Genomic DNA, 20,403 nt, shown 5'->3' with positions numbered 1-20,403 from the left:
CAGTTTCTAAGCGGTTGAACATCCATCTGGAGACTTTTCATTGCAATACACAGATTTAAACTGCCCGTATGATATTTACATTAAAGCCAAACATTTCATCAGAGACATCTGCACAAGTGTTAGAAGGTAGATGTGTTCCCTTAAATAAATATAGAGGGCAACTATTCTTAATAAAACAACAAAATTATTATCGTTTTCTTTTCAAGAGTAAGTTAAGAAAATCTTTACACCTATTACATCTGTAAAATATATAAGGAGCTACATTCTTATAGATGGAAAATAATGGAAACAACCATCCTCTGTCCAAAGGTAACAACAGTGTATGAAAGCCCCAGTGTGTCTCACTGTGGTTTATTTTAATAGGCAATCCTTAGAGGGTACTGGCAGGCCGAATTTTAAATAAATCCCTCAAATCCCTCTGGCTGGCTTCCTTATGTTTCCATTGTCTGTGCTAAAATCATTGACTTTACATAAAAGATGGCTGTAGCAATTGTGGCATCACCCACTGATTTTTTGACTACTGCTTTTAAGCCTTGGGTTTGGCATTGTGGTGGTCACTCTGCTGGTTTTTTGAGGTCAGAGTTGCCATCAGTTAATATTAGCTACAAGGGCTGCACAGCTATGGCCAAAATCATGATTAAGATTAAAATTTGATTAATTGTGCAGCCCTACTTGCTATCTCAGTTAGAATGCATAGCTATGTGCGTGCTTCACATGGCTACAGATAATAATACTAACATATCATCATCATACTATAATGAAGGAACCATATGTAAGTCTGTATGTTTGTTCCCAAGCTCCTGCTAAATGACCCATCCAATCATGATAAAAGCGAACCTATAAATTACCAGGGTACAAAGATTCATAGTATCTACTGTACATGGTGACTAATACAAATATTTGTATTGTTAAAACTGCATGATCAAGGCCGGTTTGTGAACATATGCCATTTTGTAAGCCTACAGACCCACAATTGAGATAAAAGGCCAGAAGTATTTGCGGTGAACGATGGTGTGGCCATTCTTTTACTGAGGTAAAGTATTGCCTTACCTTTTCAATCATTTTAATTTCTTTGTTTACAATAAAAACCCTTATTACGGATATTAATGTGGGGCTAAAGTGTCTGCTTTGTAGCAAAATGTTGAAAGCCATGACCTTTCAGTGTAAACGTGTAGTTTTAAACACTGCTCAAAATCACATTTAGTAGTAATTAAGTAATAATTAAGCTATTTAGGCTCATGAGTTACAGGTACATCAACAGTTACAAATAATAAAAAAGACATAAATATAAACAGTTGATGATGGTATGATGGATGGGGCAGGCGCCATTCTGTCTTTTCTTGTAAATTACATGTTCCTGTTGCATTGCTAATGGTTCCAAAATGTTATTAATTAAAAATATTTTCTTTAAATTTCTCAACTGTAACTGTACCAACTTTAATGGCAAAAAATGTCCATTCTAATTATAGAAACTCACTGACTTAAAAAAAAATGGATTAAATGGAAATGACGTTACATTATTAGTCAGATAACTGCGTAGCTGAAAATGCTTCAAAAGGCACCAAAAATTCAAAACACAGTCAAGATGTTACTCCAATTAGACTTAAGGGGTGATGCCTAGCAGACAGCTGTTGGCCATAGTGGCCAGTGTCAGCACCACTTATAACACTTGAACCTTAACCCTTTAATCTTAATTTAAAGAGGTTAGATACATAAAAATTCACATCCCTCTCTACAGGTGTCAGTTGGAGCTAACTTGCCATATAAAGCAGGTTGCAGACATTTTTATCTCTGCTATAAAGTTGGGTATTTCAAAGTAGAGTCTTTGGAGACTTCTTCTGAATTCAGCCTCAAGCGCCCACTGCAGAAGCTGCAGTTTCTGAAAATTGGGTTCATTTTTCAGGCCCTTATTTCGCTGCTTGTTAGAGACAGCATCTGTTTACTGAAGCTTCATGATGTATTAGTCTTCTCATAACACAGCAAAGCGAAATGAGTGTACTTTCCAACAGTCCTTTTAAATTTCACAGTTCATGCTCAACATTAGATATTTTGTGGCATATTTATTTGCTTTGAAATAATTACAACCAATAATTTGATTCAAGTTTGACTACTTCTCAAGAAAGAAATCAAACATAATTTTATCATGAGCGCCGCTGTGTCATGCTAATCTCTTTTTATTAATGTTTTATGCTTTACTTTCATTTGATGCTTGCTGAAATACATTTGACTTTGCAATGACTCATTTTCCCCAAAGGGATCAATAAAGTTTCTTTCTGCGTTTAAGGCTGCATATAAACAGGAATCACTCAGACTGCTGGTTTGTGTAGCATTTTCCTCCTCTGATGCAGCTGAAGCATGTAAACTAATCACTCAGAATTACATGGCTGTTAATTGAACCCCGGCCCCCCTGCTGCTCTAAATGCATTTTCTTTTATAATGATTAAGCAGCACGTTAAAATCAGTCACTGACTCTCTGGCAAAGAGTCACTGATTAAAATGTATCAACACGAATATAATAAAACAAGAATACAGTTCTGGAGGATGTCAAATTTGATTTAATCAGGTTTCACTATTTGACCGCTTGGATAAATGATTATACCGTAATAGCCAGATTTTTTTTTCATAAAACAAGGTAACTGTCTCATTCTGTGATGTGATCACTTGCAGCACTTTTAATTAAGAAGAAGAAGGTACTTATTGGAAGCCCAGCTTTGACTGATGAAGGAGCAAATGAAGTGAATGTAAGGACATAAGGAGAACACTGGATGCTGTGATGTGAATGTCAACCAAAGGAAGTGTAATCAAACCTAAATTAATGTCTCTGGTAATCAACTCTCATCTCAGGCAACACAGATCATTGGCCAAGAAAATCACAGCTAATCTGATCAAAATGACGCTGATAGTCTGATAAAATAAATCATGTCAGTGTGTCATTTTCACATCGTCTTTTTTTTTTTCCATGTATGATGCATATTCTTGTAGCAGTGAAGGAACAGTATGGCTTTTCTCGACGTATACCATTAGCCAGGGAGTGAAAATAGAAATTGACATTCTGTGTCACTTGAATCTAAAGCTACAAAGCTACATGGCACATACCTATAGCAAGATACAGACCAACTGTCTTATGCAAAAAGGATAAATAACCGTTGCCAGTGCCTCTACTTGAGGCACTGGCAACAGAGAATGATGCTCTGCTTATTATACCCTCTTCATGGATTTGTTTTTATGCATATTTTTTATGATGGCAGGAAATGAAACTACAAAGATTACAAATTTAAACAGACAAAAGAAGTACTGGGATATTGGCACATTTTCATGTGAAAATTAATTTCCCAAACCCAAAGACCAACGATGAAGAGTAACGGCAGGGAGGCAAAGAAGAGCTTTGATGTATGATGTGACATGATCTAATGGTCGAGAAAAAATGATAAACTGCCTGCTGACGGTAAGTCACTAAAGGGCGTTTGCACTAAGAGGGTATGAGGAAAAACAAATTTTCTCTGTCATTCCACTGGACCTAATCTGTGGGACAAAATAACTGCAAGCAGTCATCTAGCTGAGAGAAAAACCTTCCGACAAAGCATTCCTACAGTCTGACAATAAACACTATTTGGATGACTTCCAGTGCTGTGCCTGCTCCACTTTCCTAAGAACAGAAACCTCAGTTAGATGGTGACTTTGTGACATAAATTTATATTTTTGTTTCTGTGTATGTGAGTGATTTACAAAATGTCAGGTCTGTTAAATATTCACAAAGGCACACAATGTGAAAGCTAAGTGAAGAAAGATGATAAAAAAAACCACTTTGTTTGCCCAAATGTCTTTGATGGAAGATTATAATGTGAAGGGCTATCAGGTTATGTTGATCTTGGCAGAGTAGTATGAACTCATTTCACTGTTCAAATAAAAATGGACCTCAGGTGTCTCATTTGCATAAGTAAAGCCTCAGAGATTAAATGCTGAAATTCAAACACAAAATCAATCAATTTTTTTAACCATGTCAGCAGTGGGACTCTACACGTGACAAAGTCAGTCCACTCCTTGCATTGGGGTAAAAATACTGAAGCAACTGTTGCGTTGGCATGGAATTTTGTGGAGATATTTATAGTACCTTCAGACTGAATTTCCTTTCATTGTCACGAGCAGACAAACTTCAAATGAATGAAAGAACGTCTACTAGAAGAATGTATGCTCCATACAAGATGAATACTAATGATTTTAGGAACTCTCTGATTCACGTAGCTTCACTGGCAGAATACAGTACATGCAAAGAAAAGGAAAGGAAGACACAAAAACAGGCGTGTATTAGGGTAAGATTTATGCTTAAGTAGCATGTTTTTAAGTTATCACATCATTCTTTTGATCTTCATTTTTGTCACTGTCTACAGTGTGATTGGGCAAATGGCAAAAAAATAATAATAATTACACATATTTCTTCTTTTTTGAAAGCTACATAACCATTTTATTAGAAAAAGTCATTATTACATACACTATTAGCATGACTGTTTCATGAACACTTATTTATACATATACATGACAACATATTCCAGAGACCCCACTGCACATAAAAGTATTTAGCAAAATGTTTTTACAAACATTGTACACATCACGTAGACATTACATTGACTTTTAATTTGAGTTTCGCTAGTACACATAATACACTGAACAAAAATATAAACGCAACACTTTTGTTTTTGCTCCCATTTTTCATGAGCTGAACTTAAAGATCTGAAACATTTTCTACATACACAAAGGACCCATTACTATCAAATGTTGTTAACAAATCTGTCTGAATCTGTGTTAGTGAGAACTTCTCATATGCCGAGATAATCCATCCCACCACACAGGTGTGGCATGTTAAGGTGCTTATTAGACAGCATGAATATTCCACAGGTGTGCCTTAGACTGCCCACAATAAAAGGCTACTCTGAAATATGCAGTTTGATCACACAGCGCAATGCTGTTGCTGCAGCCATCCAGACAGCTGCAGCAACAATCGTTTTGCATAACCACAGAATTTCTGCAAAAACTGTCAGAAACCGTCTCAGGGAAGCTCATCTGCATGCTCGTCGTCCTCATCGGGGTCTGGACATGACTGCAGTTCATCACTGTAACCAACTTGAGTGGGCAAATGCTCACATTTGATGGCGTCTGGCACGTTGGAGAGGTGTTCTGTTGACAGTTTTTAATGTTCAGGGCAGATGGCAGACGGCTTGTGTTGCTTTGTGTGGATGAGCAGTTTGCTGACGTCAACGTTGTGGATTGAGTGGCCCATGGTGGCGGTGGGGATATGGACAATGAACACGAGTGCATTTTATTGTTGGCATTTTGAATGCACAGAGATACTGTGTTGAGATCCTGAGGACCATTGTTGTGCCATTTATCCATGACCATAACCTCATGTTACTGCATGATAATGCACGGCCCCATATTGCAAGGATCTGTACACAATTCCTTGGAAGCTGAAAACATCCCAGTTCTTGCATGGCCAGCATACTCACCAGACATGTAACCCATTGAGCAAGTTTGGGACGCTCAGCTCGGCGTATATGACAGCGTGTTCCAGTTCCTGCCAATATTCAGCAACTTTGCACACGTATTGAAGAGGAGTGGACTAACATTCCACAGCCCACAATCAACAACCTGATCAACTCCATTGCACACCATTTGCCTCACAAGGTGCAACACATCTCCATTTGATGTGTTGCACTGTGTGAGGCAAATGGTGGCCACACCAGATACTGACTGGTCAGCATTGTGCTGTGTGATCAAACTGCATATTTCAGAGTGGTCTTTTAGTGTGGGCAGTCTAAGGCACACCTGTACACTATTCATGCTGCCTAATCAGCACCTTGACATGCCATAAAGCCACAAATTTCATAAAGTGATTGCACGTTTACCTAAATCTTCCCTAGTGACTGCTGTAGTCTATAGACATAGCCACTGTAACATTACCCATTAGTGTTTGGATTTTAATTTTTAACGTTTTGGGGGCTAAAGTGGCCATACATAGATCCATAAACTGTAACTGAGTCATTCACACACTCAGTGCCATTTTAAAATGGTAACACTGGGTCAAAAAATGCAAATTTTTCTATGAATTTATCATTTAATGTCATCTGAAAAATGATTTTTTTCAACTACATATAAAAATCCTATTTACATTTTTTAAGAGTTAAAGACACTACTCATTTTGAAAAGGTGTATGATCTATTTTGAAGCATTATGTAATTTAAATCAATGTCTTAAACTCTACAAAAATAAAATAAATAACTAATGAAATGCTATCAATTTTTCAAATATTAAATTATGTTATTTCATCACCATTTACACTCACATACATACATCCAGCCCACCCACAACCCTGAACTGGACAAGCAGAGGAAAACAGATGGATGGATGTTTTGTTTTGTTTTTTAAAATGCACAGGTAACAAGGTGTACTGGACATAACTGAGGTAACATCACGCCAGTCAATGCCCCTGTATGATCAATAACATACAATTTTGATTATGTGATTTAACATCAGCGCTCAGCCAAATATAGCAACAACAATAATAATAACAATAATGATAATAATTTAAATTCATTAGGTGAAAAATGTAATCCATGATATCTCATCTGTTTGACCTGTTGCCCTCTGGCAGGCACTACAGGTCGCTAATATCCAGGACAACAGACTCAGCTTATTTACAACAACACTGAACCTCAACATATACTGATTCCCACCACCACTACTACTACCACCTCTTCCACTCCTTCTCTTCCTCTTCCTGCAGTCATCATGTATAGTACCACAGCCAAGTGTATTTCTTGTTCAATGAGCATTTTCTTAAATTACTTGAAACTCAGTGCAATGTTGTCTGTTATTGGTAAAGTCATTGTGAAATTCGGAAATAACTTGCAGCATATTACTAATCCCTAGAATCAATTTTATTGCATCAGTACCTTATCACCATACCTTATATATACTTTATATATGTACTTTTTATATTTTCTGCACGAACGATTGTGTTTGTTCTTCATTTCTCTTTGAGGTACATGGTAAAACTACAATAAAAGTCTACTAATTCCAGTTCTGAATCCTGTATAACTATACTGCCCCTTCAATCTCGGGTTTCAGTGTCTCCTAATGATTCATCTTGGTTCAGATGAATGGAGCTCCTATTGTGTTTCTTGCTATGGTAGTGCTTCTGCCAGACTTCAAGCTCAAAAGGCTACCTTTAAACTAAGCACTGGAGACATGTTTTAAAATATATATCTAAAATGTATCTGTCTATTAAATTCAGATGGTGTTTTCCTCTTGACCTTTGTGTTATGGAACATTTTGTGACAAGTATCTTTTGTTTGCTTGTTGCTATGTAGTATTTTAGATTTCCTTACATGGTATAAAGAGCTGTAGGGCTGCAGCAGAGTGTGCCCTGAAGGAAGCTGAGTACATTAACAGCTTTGCAGAATGGTCCCCATTTTATAGTTATTGTGTTTCTCCTGTCAGTATAGTAAGCATGTGGTTGGGTTACCGCTATGTGAAAAGCTCTCTTAAAACAGGGCCATGGGAAAATGGAGAAAAGGGAGGGGGAAAAGGTTTTGGGTCATCTATTCTGGAGGACGTCAGCTAAATCAGGGCATGACGACTGTATGGTTAACCTACTTCAGTTTTTCTCCTTGTTTTGTGATTTTCTGAACCAGCGTGTTTCTCTTTCTGTGGGATTCTGGGCTTTCTCTGTGTTGTAAATGAGATTGGAAAATAGAAATATGGGTTACTACTCAAATTAAACAAGGCTTTATTGACTGCGAAAAAACAGGAACACTGACACTTCAGACTACATCAGAAACATTTCCATAATTAGGGAGAACATTCAAATGCTTTAACCACATTATTTTTTTTAAAAGGTAGACCACTGTTTAAGAAAAAAAAATATATATATTTTTAAAAATAAACTGCTAATTTTGATTTTGGATACCAAAAGCACTGTGTTCTCACTATATTTTGTCACCTCTTCTTCTATCAATCATTTGGGAACTGAAGAGTCAAGTGCTGTAATTTTTTTTAATAGGATTTCACTTTTTCAGTAATCTAGGGCCTGCTGTGTCATATTTTATAATGTCTCACTGAAATGCACAAGGCCTTTCTGACAAAAATATTTAATTTCTTAATGCCATCATATGTTGCTCTAAAATTTGTGTATATCTTTTCGCATTGATTATATCTTGATTATGTCCTATGTCTGCAAGTTACTCATTGCAAATTACTCGTGCTGGATTTTGAACAATGCATGCTGATGACAAGCTGATAACAAGAGTGCCCCACTCTGCTTTAACCCAAACAATGAGAACTGTTTACACCTGTTTCAGCTGCTCATTAATGTAATGTTAAACAAATGAAATCCTATATCAAAAAAAGCCGGCAGTCAAATGGCAGCAATTTATTGCATTTATACGCATTATGCATTAAAATGTCAAAGAAAGGGTCTTTAAGAGATTTTAAAGGTGGCATTGTGCCAGACAGGCTGCTCTTAGTATTTCAGAAACTGATGATCTATCTGGATTTTGGTCCAAAAAGAGAAAATATTTAGTGAGCAACAGTTGCTTGGGTGAAAATGCCTTGTTGGGTGCTGGCTTAGCTCTCTGGCTGTGCAGGTGCCCATATGCCATATGGCTGTAATGCAACCTGTGGCCCTTTGCTGTGTCTCCCCCTGTTTTCTGTCTATTCTCCATTGATAATCTACGCAAAAAAAAGGCAAAATGCCAAAATATAAATATTTAAAAATGAAAATGTCTTGTTGATGTTAGAGGAGAATAGCCAGAGCACTTTGAGTTGATATAAAGGCAACATTAATTCGAATAACCACTTGCTTTACCCCAAGGTATGTATAGGGGCATGTGTTAATGTACATTGGCAGAAAATCACTTTAGGTGTAAATTCCTATATTTTATGGAAAATAAATTCGTGAATAGAATATAGTGTGGAGCTACTACTATTAGTTATGTTATGCACCGACTTTCCTTATTAGAATATCCAAACGTGTACTTTGAATGTTCTTAGTTCTTGATTTTAGAATGGTTCATCAATTACTATCTATTATCTCTTAACTCACTTTACACAAAAGGGACGAATAAGTAAATCCAAGTCTTCTCATACATTTCTCAAAATAATTAAAGGAACGCTTTTAAACAGAGTATAGCATCAAGTTAATTTAATTTCTGGGATATTGATCTCAGTTAAGCAGCAGAGAGGGTTTATTAATGATATTAACAACAGGTGCCAATGAGACAACCCCACCAGAAAAACAGGAATGGTTTTTATTGGGGGAAAACTCTGTAAAAGACCCAGGAGAAATAAAGACACAATGAGACAAGATCACTTTTTATGCTTTAACGTGCACACGGGTAAGCTGTTCAGAACAACTCACAACGTGTACAGAGGCTGGGCACTTTTTATAGGAAAGACAGTGAGAACAGGATAAGAAAATACAAAACAGATAAAATAAACAACTCCATATGTGGCGCTAGTCTCGTCAGCAGAGAGCTGGGAGAAAGCTGTGAGAGATAAAACAATCTAAAACAATATGTCCCAAAACAGTATGTCTTTGCTGAGAAAGTCTAAAAAGATCATTCTAAACTAATCTAACCATAGACAAAAGGGCATGCTTGCACATTTAAAAGAAGGTAAAGAAACATAGAATCATTTTTCCTGTAACATTCCCTCCTGTTTTAACTTATTTTAAATGTATACAACAATTGTCTGTGAAGGTTATTTATTAAGTATCTTAAGCAATTTTTTAATTTTCAAAATGTCAGCATAGCAGAAATGGAAATCATTTGGTCTAAAGAATAAAACAAAATAAAATAATAAAAAGAACAAAGAAAATCATAGTAAATGAAAATCATAGTAAATGAAATAACAAGTGGAATAAACAAGAAAAAATAATAAAACTAAACTACAAAAAATAAAGGATAAAAACCTTATATTTAAAACGAAAACTACAAAAAATAAAAGGATGAAAACCTTATATTTAAAATGAAAACTTCAAAAAATAAAAGGATGAAAACCTTATATTGTACCTGCATAAACTACTAATGTGTTAATCAGTGCATGATCACTTGACAAGTCATTTTTAATCACCACGTCATTCATTAGCAGTTATTACAAGTTCTCCTCTAACAGAATTGCAACGGGATGCTGTTCTTCTTGAGGCACGGCAACATAAGCAGTCATTGTAGTTGTTATCATCTTTGAAATCATTACTCTTAGACATGGCGGTGTAGCTGCTCCAGATGTGTGGTCAGTGACATATTTCTGCAGAATGGTCAAATTCTGCAAAGCTTCATAAATGTCTCCGCTTACAAACTCCTCCTTGTGATGCTGTTAGCAGGTCTAGAGTCAGTCTGTTCTGCAGCACCATCGTTCTGATGGCCTTCTGTTCTCCTGCTAAAGCCGGTCCCAGGGTCTTTGTCAAAGTTGATGCGTCGTAGCAGAGCATATCGGTTGATCTCCACATGATCCCGCACCTCGGCAGCTCCAATGCCGGGGATCAAGCTCTGTAAGAATTTCACTCCTCCTCAGATGCGAAACTCTGGTTCCTTTACTGCTTGGTGCCGTCCGTGCACATCCTGTCTGGTACTGAGTCTTTGTTTGTAGTGGCATCCGGTAGATAGGTGAGTAGGCAGCTCCCCCACTGCCCGCGATCCATTGTTCATCACACATACTGGCAGTTGCGCTGCGTTCAGCTTGTTCAGTAGAATTACATCAGGCAGTGGGTCTGAGACTTGGGGCCAGGTCTGTCCGGAACAGTTCACATTTGTGGGTGATGATGACCTCCAGGTTGCTTTTGCTGGGATGCTGTAGTTGGCCTTGGACCAAAGAGTACCGTAGCCTGGATGTGTTGCCAGGCCCAACAGACACCAACTGCGATCTTCAGGTATGCTGTACGGCCACAGGCCAGACGTCTGCGAGGATAGGGGCATATGGGTACATGCATAGCAGTCAGTTTTATTATTCCAGTGAGCTGTAGTGTTCATAAACTGCCACCAAAAGTTAGTGGCGTAGCCATGGGGAAACTTGGTGTACTGTCCTTTGTCATACAGTGTCTGCCTTTTCTTCATATTGCGTGACTTGTTGTCCCTCACGGAAGCAAAGATGAGGAGCCCGGCCATGGTCAGGGCCACTGCAGTTATTAAGAGCCACCACCTCATGACGACGGGACACACCCTCCTGTCGCGAGTAGACCCCCCGGCCAGGAAAGCTGACCCCTCCACCGGGCGAGATCACAACAAGTGGGCAAGCCTGCTGTCAGCTGTGTTTAGATGGCTTCACTTACTCGCCTGCAGTGACTCTGATGGATCCAGGATGGTCGTTCCGCAATTTTGCAAGCGGTCGGTGTAGTGAGGAGGACTTGGTATGGCCCCTCCCACCTGGGTGTGCTCCAGTTTTTCCTTTGGAGCACCTTGATCAGAACCCAGTCACCGGGCTTTAGTCTGCAAGACACTGGAGAAACATCATCAGGTTGTTGATTATGTACAATGATCTCTTTGTTTTCCAATAGCTTAGACATCCATTCTGCTAATGTGTTTTCTCTGATTGATTTGTCTATTGGTTGACTGGTGATCGGCAGTGGGAACGGCCTGCCATGAATGATTTCAAATGGAGTTAGTTTATGGGAGCCTTGCGTTAAGCGCATCCACATTTTCACTAAACCCAAACATTCAGGCCACGGCCTTCCTGTTTCTGCCATGCATTTCCTGAGCCTTTGTTTTATAGTGCCGTTAGTTCTCTCTACAAGGCCTGCGCTCTGAGGGTGATAAGCACAGTGGTGTTTTATGCTGAAACCGAGTGCTTCAGAGACCTTAGTGATGACATCATTTACAAAATGAGTGCCGTTGTCTGATCGTATCAAAGCTGGGATGCCATATGTGGGTATGAAGTGATTGCACAGGCACTTTGCTACTGAAATTGCATCTGCCTTTTTCACTGGATAGATTTCCGGCCATTTTGAGAACACGTCTATAACCACTAGGGCGTATTTTGACCCTTGACATTCGCTTAGTTCAATAAAATCCATATGAATTGTGTGAAAAGGATAAGGTGGAGTGGGAAAACGGCCTCTTTTTGGTCGCAGATTTCCCTGAGCATTATATTTTTGACACGTCATGCACGTTCTGACAAATTGTTTTGCTGAAGTTTCAAAATTTACAGTGTAGAAATGAGAGTTGACAATACAGGTCATTCCCCCCGATGACAAATGCGTATAGCCATGAGTCACTAATGCCGCCATCTTGTGGAGAGATTTTGGCAGCACTGGCTTGCCATAACACATCATTAAGTCGTTTGTCAGAACTGCACCGTGTTTTAGCCATTTTGCCTGCTCTGCTGTGCTTGCTGCTTTATGTTCATTTTTCAACACATCCAGTGGAATCTGATGTGTGTTTACTGCCATCAATGTGATGTTTGTCTTTTGTGCCGCCTGTTTTGCTGCTCTGTCAGCAAAATTGTTGCCTGTAGCAATGAAAGAGGCGTTGTAAGAGGTTGGCATGCTGAACTGGTTTTCCGGTTGGTGTAATCATTCCTCTGGTTTTCCAGATTTTTTGCAAAATGATGCACAGCAGAGAAAACATACTGGCTGTCTATATAAATGGTTATTTGTTTATCTTTGTGTATTTCACATGCGCAAATCACAGCTGACAGCTCAGCGCTCTGTGCAGAATATGAAGAAGAAAGTGGTTTTGCTTCTATTATTTTACTATCTGTGGTTACTGCGTAACCTACACAATTTCGGCCTGTGCTGTAAGGTCAAATGCTGTTCTCCTAGCTTCCACACTTGCTGATCATAAGGTGGATCTGGGCCTGGAGTTTGTTTAAATCTCAGAATGTTGTGATACTCGGTCGGTTTCTGGAAAGTGGATGTGGCGGGTGTCATTTAGCATGCACTCAGGTGTAATACCAGAAAAGAATGGCATGACTGCTATCTTGAGTTTTGTCAGAGCGTCTCTACCTAGCAAATTTACTGGACACGACGGGTCATATATGCATTTAATAAAGCACCTGCGGCCACTTGCTGTATGTACTAGTTCTAAAGGGGCAGTTAATTGTTGTACAGTTGTGTGGCCTGAAGCTGACTTTACAACTAATTTGTCCTTTGAAAACTGTCAGTTTAAGTGGCTGCCTCAAAACTGTTTTGCATTATTTCTCTGTGGCCTACTCCTACAATCTCGTGTGAAGTGACCTTCCTCTCCACGGTTCTAGCAGGCGTTGTCTCTATGTTATCTGCTGTTTCTGCGTGGCTGTCTGCAGCCTTGGTGTTTGTGACTTTGCTCGCCTCTCTGTTCCTGATAGCCACCTGCGAATTAGTGTTTTAGTCTGTTGTCAACACGTCAGCCTTATTTCTAAGTTACAGAATGCTTCTTCTCCTTTTTTTTTTTTTTTTTTTTTGGTTTGGGAGAATAGATGCAACTCTACATTTTCACTTAAGGCATTTTTAGATAATTTCTAGTTCTTCAAACAATTCATGGATCTCACACATTTCAAACTTTCAAGTTAGGGTTGTTTCCCATTTATACAAATATATATATATTTAACTTTGCATTGCTCACAGCTCATAGCTCACAGCTCTAAACCTAGGCATTTTTCAATCATATGCCTAATCACTATGTGTCACTGTGATTCTCAAGTATTGTCACAAGTTCGTTTAAATTCGTTTCCAAAACCAACAAAATAATCAAACAAAAACAAAAAACATAAACGTGTCAGGACACAAAAGAAAAAAGAAAAATGCTGCCACCCGAACAAGGCAGAAGTCTGCATATGTTGGCTTGTAATAGCATGCAGCTTGTAACATGGTAGACTAATGTGCCTGTGTTAATTCAGCTCCATATTATTGTGTGAAGTTGCACTGGGTTGGGAGTGGTTTTGTGTGTGTCACATTTTTGGTGAGCCAATGGCTGGAATGGGGTTGGACTAATTAGAGGCAGGTGTACTTGATTGCACTGATACACTGGTCTACTTATAGCCCACACTACAAACACTGCTGTGTTGTTTTGTCTCTCTGTGCAGGTATGTAATGTGATGAAATCAGATATGTTTGGGATGGATGGGTTTTGTGCTATGAATTTTATATTAAGTGTGTCGTTTTGTCTCTCTGTGCAGGCCAGGGCCTATTATATGCCACAGCCTAAAGGCAGCAGAGTTGCAGAGGCTTGAGTGACCACTGACTATATGCTTGCAGGGTGGTGGGTCTCCAAGGACAACTTCTAACCCTGTTAAAGGCAACATGTGGAGTGCAACTTGGCTGTGTGGCATAGCTGGCTCTGGCCTTGGAACTGTGTGTTTTTATACAATTCTTAAGTGGGACACTGGACTGTTTTATCTTTTATCTCTTGATATATTTTTCGTCAATAAATTATCTTTTAGAATTTTATTGACTGACATCTTTTTGCCCATGACTGAAACGGTTGGTCAGACCTAGAGTCTTTCTTTGGGTGTGTTACAGCAGCTTCTGCTCTAAAAGAAACAAATAAATAAAAAAAGAAAATGTGTAACATGCTCATCAGCTTAGCAGTGTCTACATATTTAATTCAGCTTCTCAATCCTGTAGTTGTAGCTGTTGTCTACACTCAAAAAAATGAATGAGGTGGATTGTTCAGTGTATATTAATTATTTATTTTCATTTTATTTAAAATGTTTTTGTTAAGTTAACATATGTTTTTCTAATCAAGTCTACGTAATTGTGTCTATTATTCAACGTACATAATACTAATGTGTTACTTGATCGCATAACATTTAAGTTAAGTCAATTAGGATCGATATACCTTGTATATCCACAAGGTGGCAGTAATGCAAAAACAGTTGTAATGAAACCGCGCAGAACAAGAAGGTTTCACGGCTTGTGCCTGCTCATGCGCAAGACTTCAAATTTAACTGAAAAAGGCTGTTTTGGCGCCAAACTGCTGTTTCTTTGAGAGGTAAGACCACTTTTTTCTTTGACTATGTTGTGTAGTATCTATATGTCCAGCATGGTTATATTTTGCGTTTGTCTTACAAGACATGTTATATCGTTTGCGTGTGCTTGTTTTACATTAGTTTTACTGGGTCCTGGACATGCTTATTTTGTGGACTGTGTAAGAAACATTTTTATTGTTTTTTTGTTTTATTAAGGGATTAGCTGCAGGGGTTCATGGGGTTATTCTTTCAAGGGGTTATTTTTCCATTTGCTTTCTTGGGATTCCTTTTCTGTAATCCGAGAGTCGGAAATATCGAATAGGATAGCAAGGATAGCATAAAGTGACATTTAAAATCCAAAAAGTCAAGGGCGAAAGCCACTGTGACACCATTGTTCTGCTCTATCAGTAATCTGTATTATATAAAAATGGTCTGTAAATACAGCATGTTTCCTAGCGGAGTTATACATATCAATGTAGTTATAAATTACAGTTTGTGAAAGTACACACTTAATTTTTTTTAATAAAATTATTCAAGACATATGAGTGGACAGACAATGGAGGTCGACAGACCTGGTGATAATTGCTTCTATAGAAAGTTAGCACATGGCAGTGTCAATCTCTTGCTTTTCTTCTGAGTAGTATTTTATTTAGTTGTAATTCAAACAATAATTTGCTTCTTGAAATTAAGGAATTAATTTTTTTTCTTTATAAATCTCAGATCCTGCCTTTACCTGCTCCCTCCTATACTGATGTGGTGTATGTGGTATTGCTGAGCTTGTATGTGGTATGTGAACTGTTATACTTTTAAAAACAAAACTGTTTTATAAGTTTTTTCTTTTGTGACCCATCCCATGCCCCTGTTATTTCTTCTCCACATCTGAACCATGGTAAAGGTTGCAGTTCAAGGGCCTGAGGCATGAAATTCTTTTCAGATCAGCTGTGATCAATATTTTTTGGAACTTGATAAATAACAATAAAAGCTGTAATGGCTCCATTAGCATTTTGTGTAAATGTTTGTGTTAAAATTATAGCTTTAATGAGGTCTTACTACATTAGTTTTAGTTTGTATATGTGTACATATAGTATGTATATTTACAGTACAGTATGTTGTGTTTGTTGACATATTTTCAGGTGGAAGCAGAATATGTGAGGATTACTACTGCTGCACATGTTCCAAGGCTTTTTACACAACTTGACCAATACACTGACCAGCTCATAAAAGTCTTCAAGAAAAAAGGAGGCGTTGCAGGGAAGAAAATTAGACAAACTTTGGCCCCAGCCACACAGGTGCGTTATTCTGTTGGTAGCAAAATATTATGGCTAATAAGATCATTTTCAAATTTAAACAGCTAGTGTATGGTAGCTGCACAGTGCACTTACATTTATATTAAGCAAGACAAAGTTTGGTACTCAAAACGTTGGAAAATTTAAATTACCTAAACATATGTAAAATCTGATCCCTTGATTTAGGTTAAACCAGAAGTGAATGTTTTTATGTTATGTTTTGAATGCAAAAAAGATGATGTATTAGTTTGTCTTTACCTCCATTATGGACATATCTAATGTGGTGGAAACCCTGCCCAACAGGTTAACTATTCATGTCCATGTGATGATTAGTTGGTCTTGTGTACATGTCTATCTGTGCAGTGGATATGTCATTCATTTTGCGTATAATGTGAGTTTCTGTCATCCTAAAGTATATCTGTTTTCTCTTCCTGTATCTCTGCCACTCTCTACAGAAGGAAACCATTGAAAAGGGGAGGGAGTGTGTCCTCAGGGCACTACCTTTTTACCTGAATGAAGACCCAAGCATCCTCTTCAAAGAATAATTGGTTGGTAATTTTAGTTTAGTTTTTTATCTGTATTAAACCAAATTTTGAATAACTAATGTTGTTGCATGTTGTAATGTTGTTGTAATGTTGTTGTTGTTGTAATTTGCATGGAACCTGTTTAAATGTTTTGGGAAATCTTCTTGTATACCCAAACTATTTATATTTATCGTTGAATCTGTAGTCTAAAATAGTGGCGCACTGGGGTGCATGTTCCTAATATTGTGTTTACGTCATTAAAGGGTAGCTTTGGCCCTTTCTTTTTTTTAAAACTGGATGCCATTTTTCTATGTTTTTGTGTCTAAGCTACAGCTGTTCAGAGGGAGCTGGAACAAATTATCCTTGCTATCTTTACCATCGAAAGAGCTGATGCCAGCACTCCTCCAGCCGATGTGGGTGTAAGCGCCAGACGTCTGCTTTATATTTTTATTTACGATTGAGTTCATGTTTGTTTTATAATTCATAGATTCATTACATAAGTCATCTTTTCAGGATTAATAAATGTGAAAATATGTGTTTACATAAAGTAATTTTAAGTCACTTTTGGGATTGGAACCTAAAAGGGGGTACCTCTCACTTTAATTATGTAAGTGCAATAGTAGCATGAAACCCTGTGTGAGAGGGAAGGGGAGGAGCATGGACAGAGAGGTTAGGAGTCTCACGGTTTTCTGACCGTGTGCACAGCTAGTTCTGGATAACTGCTATTTTTTTTGGAACTTTCATGCTTTTTAGGAAGGAGTTCATTGTTACATCTTCCGTTTGTAATAAATAAACAGTCTTCAAATCATAATGCAACTGGAAGAATTTCTTTTGGAAACCAGGAACACGCGTCAGCCATAGACTCTTCTTTTTTGAACTTGGTTTATTGGAAATTACCCTACAGTGGGTATAACCATCTAGTGTGTCCTGCATGACCTGGAAGACCTGGCCTCTGCATGTGCACTCTTAATGGGTGGGATATATGCACTGAATCTCAGTTAACCTCAAGACTGAAAGCTAAGAGACAATCAAAAGTATTGAGATTTAAAGGATTTAATTGAGAGATGATACTGCACCAGAAATGTTGAAGGGTGGTGTGTATATTAGCGTTCAAGGCATATTGTTATGAGGTGGAAATATGTTCATATTCAGTTTGTTACATTGTGTGCATTGTAAAGGTAATTGCAATAGATACTAAAATTAAGGGTAAGTTAGGAGGTTGATCTGATATCCTCGTGTTGGTGTTGTTCCCAGATCATCATACTAAATGTTGTTCCAGGATCAACATTGCAAGTGACCAATCAGAATGTTGTGACGTCATACTTTTGCGACTTCGGGAAAAACCGGCGTAAAACAAAAAACTGTACTTAAGCTGCGTGAAACCGCCTCTGTCCGCCGATCAACTGACCCTAACCCTAACCGTAACCCTTTAATAAACAGTAAGCAGAATTGATATTGTCCTTGCAACATTGGAATTTCATAAATGCACGAATGGCTTGGAATAGAATAACGTCACAACAATGTGATTGGTCACTTGCAATGTTGAACCTGGAACAACATTTTCATGATGGTCTGGGAACAACACCAACACGAGGATATCAGATCATCCAAGTTGGGAATGCAGGATGAATGTATATTTTGTGGAGTTTTAAAGACGAACAATTGTTTCCATGTTAAAATGTTTCCATCTGAAGTTTTTTGCCCAAACACTGGTAAAATAAATGTTGACAGTGGCGAGTGTTAAATGGTTACTGCTGTGCTGTTGCAAAAAAACTGAACGCTGACAAGCTGTTTTATTGTTAGACCATAATGTTGGCATGTTTTGTTAAAGTTTTATTTGGGATGGTGATGTAATTTTCTTTGATTGCTAATATCAGTGGACTATTTATTATTATTGTTGTTGTTGTTACTTTTTTTTTTTTTTTTTAATTGTGGCTGTTGAGGTGGACACTTCACTTTGCATTGTTAAAGGAAAGCACTTCATTGGCATTGTGTTACTGGACTGACCCTAAGCAATCATTGCAAATAGCAACTTTGCTATCCATTTTAGACACTAAAAGAAAAAAACACTCAGACCTTACTAGCATCACATGTGCATAACTCAAGTGTCATCTTATCAATGTGTTATGTGATCTTCAATGCGTTTTTTTTCTTCTATTTCTGGTAGATACAGACATTTAATTTAAAGTCTTGATGTTGCATCTGTCTACATACTGTTAATTACTAACCCTAATGAGCTGTTGTGTTTTATTTTGGACTGGGTTTACACAAATGCTCACTGAATGTGTTGGCAATAAAATAAATTTTAAAAAATAAGTTGGATGTACTTAATTCATTTGTGTGGAACCTGTTGACAAAATAGATTTATGTAAAACTAATTAAGCACAAGGTGGCTGAAAATATAATATTTGAATTAATCTAACTTAAATTTAACATTTTACTGCCACAAATAAGAAATGTGTTGAAGTAACTAATCTAAACTATCTAACCTGAAAATATATCATCTATGTTCATACAACATAACTTGATTTAGTTAGTCTTAAATATGTCTTGTTAATCTTAAGTAGTTTTTTTAAATTAGATGAACTAAAGATTTTTGCTTTAAACTAACATAATTCAATTTCGTGGAACCTGTTGACAAAATAATTTTAATTAAAGTCAACATTTCATTTTTTTGAGTGTACAGGGTTTTGCTTATTGGTTGTTATTATAGGTGTGCTCTATATCTCAGCAATGTGTCATTCTAGGATGATAGGTTTCAAGCTGGTCAAGTGCCTCTATGCACTTCATTAGTTTAGTTATTCTCTGTATTGTCTTCATCTCACATGTCATTACACTGAGTTTCAGCAAACCTTAAGCTTGATGCAGACTACTGCTTAACAATTATCCACCTCACATAACTGATTAAGGTGCCTCTTCATATTAATATTATGTCATTGTTAATATTATCCTCTTTGTCTTATATAACAGCAATAGCATATTATAATATTTTATCAGTGTGTACCACTATACTACTCCTGAGCCAATTTGTTAGTTAGGATCATCTTATTCAGCAAACAGATAATTTAGAATTCATCCAATCTGCGGTCACATTTGTTCTCTCTGTTGCATGGCGGACCAGGCAGTTCTATTATAATATATTATTTATATTTTATTTTGTATCCATCAAGGGCTTCAGATGACCTGCAGAATCATCCTTTTCCCAGGGTGGAGACAGTTACCTTTTCACACACTGTCCTTGGCTGAACAATGACACCCCAGATAGCAAGGAGACATTGAACAGATGTTGATTTTCCATCTGAACCATCAGAATCGTCAGGATTGAAATGTCAACACAAAACCAATGTTGAAACAACATTGAAATACTGATGAAACCTTACACTGACATTGAAATAACATTGATTCACTGTTGTTCTGTCATCGTTGATTGTTGATCTATTTATAGTTGACAAGGTGACAACAATCACGTTGAAAAACCATCGATTTATGGTTGAGCGGGAAATTAAAGCTGCTACCACTTGGACTATTCCGCAGCACCCCTCTCAGTGGTACATCCCTCCAGGTAACCATTGTCTTGTACAGTAGAGCGGGACATTAGATTTACTCTCAGCGGAATTGACCGGAGAAGGCATCAGTTCATGCACTGCACTGGCCTGCAC

General features: G+C 37.6%; 1 long non-coding RNA gene across 2 annotated transcripts; it reads left to right on the top strand.

Annotated features, from left to right (window-relative positions):
• The first annotated feature begins 14,693 nt into the window (after positions 1 to 14,693).
• Positions 14,694 to 19,060, top strand: LOC147332959 (uncharacterized). 2 transcript variants are annotated; one of them, XR_015128855.1, is made up of 5 exons: positions 14,694 to 14,957; positions 15,655 to 15,720; positions 16,068 to 16,223; positions 16,676 to 16,768; positions 17,072 to 19,060. It is a non-coding gene; the product is annotated as an uncharacterized LOC147332959 (long non-coding RNA). The 2 variants fall into 2 exon arrangements; XR_015128854.1 differs by having other exon boundaries at positions 14,948 to 15,113.
• Positions 19,061 to 20,403: the final 1,343 nt, after the last annotated feature.

This window comes from Aulonocara sp. 'chitande type north' Nkhata Bay, linkage group LG4 (assembly GCF_057382095.1).
Source record: "Aulonocara sp. 'chitande type north' Nkhata Bay isolate Kocher_YH1m ecotype deep benthic linkage group LG4, A_spYH_male_GT1.1, whole genome shotgun sequence".
In the NCBI taxonomy this organism is placed as follows: Eukaryota; Metazoa; Chordata; class Actinopteri; order Cichliformes; family Cichlidae; genus Aulonocara; species Aulonocara sp. 'chitande type north' Nkhata Bay.
The sequence above is the reverse complement of the archived record's forward strand: the minus strand, read 5'-3'. Positions and strand labels throughout refer to the sequence as shown.